The following is a 4,581-nucleotide window of genomic DNA, read 5'->3' as shown; positions in this document are numbered from 1 at the left end:
GCTGCTCAATTCACATCAGCTCACACACACTTTCTACCTGCAGAGGAAACACAAATCATTCATGTGCACATCAACTGAAATCCTCTATAACAAGGCTAACTGAACCATGTGCTACATTAATATAATAATAAAATAATGTTAGCACATGGGAATAGAAATTTTGTTACAGTCTAAATTTTAATTCTAATCAATGTACTCAGCTTGACCATTGGTTGTGTACGTCACAAGCAGAGAAACATAAAGGTAAGAAAAGCTGTATATTGTTGCCTAAATTGTAGAGGGTGCCCTTCCCTCTACACCTAAACAGAAAAATGAGAACAGTCAGACATAAAGTGGAATTCAGCAGGTGGAAGAACCCCAAGATGTAACCTAACTCTGACCGTGAACACTACAGTCACTGTACTGCACTCCAGCACATGGGTCTACAGTAAATCCACAGTACCGCAACCTAACCTGTAGAATGTTTGAATAACACAAAGGTAATTTACCTCAGTTTGTTCTGTGGGACATTTCACAATAAAAACAAAATCATAACATCACATCAAATACAGATCCAATATCTGATTCAACAATGATCATATATAAATTACATGTAAGAAGTCTATTAAAGTCTATAAAACTTGTCCTCTCCTTCACTCTCTTCTAATATGCCCACCTACATGCTTATGTAGGGTTAAACCTGTGGTTGCATTCCATTGTGCATTTAGTTGCAATTTCAGCAATCTGTATTACAAATAACAGAGGGCTTTTGTTTTGTTGTTTGGGGGGTTTTTGGGCTTTTCTTTTGGGGGGGGGGGGGGGGGGATATCTTATTTGTTGGGAGTAATATATATGTAATCACTTTGTTTTTTCTTTTGAAGTTTAAAATAGATCAGTGCTAAAACCATGACAATATGAAACAAATTTAATGTTTATTAATGGATTCCACAAGACTTAAAATTTTTTACATATCACTAGAACCCCATGTAATAACCTCCACGTTTTACAAAAACCTGCCTATTTATGCAGTATTTCAACAAAAGTTTTATCAACTTTAACCTTTATTTTGAACTTAAACCTGTCTTTAGTTGGATTTGTGATTATTTTCAAGTTTCAGCATTTTTAAATGATCAGCATCCAAAATCGCATCATCATATTCACTTCTGTTTACGCAGGCATTTTAACATCCACAAAATTTGTACATCAAGTTTGTTTTTTAAACTTCTGCATGGTTTTGTTCAGTTTTGTTCCTGGTACTTTTAAAGGTCTTTCTTATTGTCAGTGCTGCAAATGTGGATTTCATTCATCGCACTTGTTTTGACTTCTGAGTGTAGAGTCTATAAAAAAATTTTTTTAAAGCTTTTTTCCCCCTCCAGCTTCTCTGTTATTTTCATCAGTAGGCCACGCTCGGACAAATCAACCTAATATGAAGTTAATTAAATAATAAAATGACTATGAATTATTGACATTTTAGTCCCTGTTGTTTTTAAACCTGTATTACTGCGCTATAAATGAATCATATATCATACTGTTTTGTTATAAACTCAGTGATTCCAGCAGGTTCTCTGGGTTATTTCCATTAATGTAGACTCAATTTAGACAGACAGCTATTACAATTCTTTAGGTATTCCACTTTCTGTACTCCAGATTTGTCAATTTCTGTGTTTATCAAAATCTTTAACCAAACTAAAGATATCTGTGAAATGGACGGTATATTCAGTCATGTAAATATATCTGCATTTACTCCAGGTGACATTACTCCAGTTGTTTTGATGGTGGCTCCTAATATTTAACCTACTTTTTCACATAAGAGCTGAGTAACTTAAATTTAGTTTCTTTTTTGATTCAGGTTTACTTGAGTGCACATGTATTTTTAGTTTAGTCAGTGAAGAAACTTTATGTAATTCAAAGTTCAAATAATCTTTATTTTATTCCAATTCATCTGTTAATCCCCCCCCCCCCCCCTCTTTAAATCAGTTTGCTTCTTATTGCTCCTCTGTTACTTCTACAAACAGTATCTGCTGCTTAGGGCCACCACTTCCTCCACGTGCCGCTGCGGAGATTCAGAAAATGAATCTGAACCTGAAAAACAGATTTTCTATGTGTTTTATTGGAAATCTTTTTTTATTATATTTTCTCCCCTGACCTGTAGATCTGTACTGTATTAGAGTTCATAGCGGGAACAAAGATCCCAGCATGATTTCTCTGTTTGGGAAATCTTCCAGTTTTTCCTTGAACCTGGTTAGTGAACTGAGTCAGTGCTAGACTGTATAAATGCTGTTTCACTGGATGCTACCACATAAAACACATTTAGCAGCTTACCATTCACTAAGGCTACATTCACACTGCAGGTCTTGATGCTCAATTCCAATTTTTTGATCAAATCCGAATTTTTGTCTGCTCGTTCACACTACAAATAAAATGTGACAGCAAACGCGCTCTAGTGTGAACCCTCAAAACGGTCCGCATGTGCAAAAGCAGACGTCACACATAACACACTCTGTTTAGACCCAGACCAAACAGTATTGTTTGACTGATGGACCTTAATATAAAGACTTGTTTCGGACTTTACGTTTCCCAGTTTTTGCTTTAAGTTATTTTGTTATTTTGTTATTTACATATGGCCTAATGATTATCCTTATTGCTGTTTTAGAGGAGCGGTGCTTCAAAGGATAGCTGCAGATTTCTGTCAGAATCTGCAGATTATGCAGTACAAATAAAATGTTCACGTTTCTCCAACACTGTCTTCCCAACTGTTTCACTGGATGGACAGGAAGCGTTCACGATGTCTTCTCCGGCGCTGATAATTGGAGTCTGTCTCGTGTCGGTGACGTAAAAGACGGATTTAATGCGACATGACCATCAAACAGCAGTCGCTTTCTAAAACATCGGATATGTATCGGATTCAGTACCACATACGAAAGTGACCCAGATCGGATTTGAAAATATCGTATTTGTACCGTTCACACTGTCACACCATGATCAGATATGGGTTGCATAGGGTCAAAAAAGTCGTATTTGATGCGCTTTCGCCTGCAGTGTGAACGTAGCCTAATATGGAGAACACCAGATCTGCAGCAGGATTTGGATATGTGTTGTTTTATCTTGATGGCATGTGAACAAGGTATTTTTTGTTTTATTGTTTGTTTGTTTTAAATCAGCTAACTTGTGGAAAAACTAGAAAGAAAAACTTCTAAAGATCCTCAAACACAGTCCGATCAGAAGAAGTGGGTCCTGAGCATTAAAGTCAGCATTAGCTCTCTGCTCTGTCTTACATCATTTTCATGAAAAGATATTTTAATGATGTTTGGTGTTTTCAGCCAAGGAAACCATGTCCATGAAAATTTATAGCACCAAAATAGAAAAACTAGTAGCTGCATGCAGCATAGTTTCAGTTTTCATAACACCTGATCTCAGTGATGCACCAATGGCAGCAACACTTATTTAACAGAGCTGTATAAAGGCTAAGAGACATCAGTGGTTTGATTTAGATCATACAATTGATTTATTTTATGTCATGACATAAAATAAATGTATTTTATGTCAAGTAAATTAAAATATCTCACTTCCTGTTCTGTTTTATCAACTCCATCAGTTTCTGTGATGCCTCAGTGATTAGCCATCAACAGAAGAATGTTTAACTTCCTCATGATTAAGTGCGTCACACTATGTGAGTGCCTGTGTTCGAACATTAAACATGTTATTACATGTAACTTTACTGTGTGCTGTTTCTTCTGTTTTTGAATCAAGTCTTCTGTTTTTCATGAATAAATGAGTCCTTGTTAAAGATGTTAACGGAAAGCATCAGCAGTCAGGAACAGATGGCTTCGAGGCATCTGCTGACCAGGAGCACCACAAGGTCTTAGACAGACTCAGACCTGATCTTCTGGACACAACCGTCTGATTCTTGTTAAAAAAGTTCAGATCTTTCTATCTGAACATTTCCCACAGAAGTAAGAATTAAGATTCATACAAGAAATGGAATTCACAAAGGACCAAACAACTAATAAATTTTGTCCCTTGAAGAGTTCATTTGTGTTTAATTTGAAACAGATCAAACACTAGTATCAGGGTTGCCTTCTGCACTTTATATCTTACACATCTTCAGTTATGGAGTGAGAGGTTTAAATGCGTTTGAGGCTGTAAGACTTTGCTCTTACATTAAAGTCACGATTTACTGAGAATTCATCACAACAAGCAGAACAGTAACATGCATCAGTTCAACTATTTAACTCATCTAAATGTACCATTAAGTGACTAGATAAATGTATTTAATACAAGAGTAACCTGGGTTCGTTGGCAAAGGTTTGTAGCCAAATTCAGGACAACAAACTTAAATACAATCAAGTGACTCTTCATTCAGACTGAAAATACTTCAAAAAGGACAAAGTTCAAAGTGTTCAACAAAAAATTCCAAAGACTTCAATACAATGGCAACACACAGACACAAGAGACCACACTGTGACCAACTAATAGTGATTAAAATCTTCAAACACTACAAAAAAAGAAGGCAGACTCAGCTCCCTGATTAAAACACAAGTACAAAATGAACACAAAACCCTCAGAGTGTGACAGCAGCAATCAATGTGTTCATCACAATAG

The sequence above is a fragment of the Diplotaxodon limnothrissa genome, linkage group LG9, assembly GCF_057381915.1.
Source record: "Diplotaxodon limnothrissa isolate DT_005_m linkage group LG9, D_limnothrissa_male_GT1.1, whole genome shotgun sequence".
Taxonomy (NCBI): domain Eukaryota; kingdom Metazoa; phylum Chordata; class Actinopteri; order Cichliformes; family Cichlidae; genus Diplotaxodon; species Diplotaxodon limnothrissa.
This window is presented reverse-complemented; position numbering follows the sequence as displayed.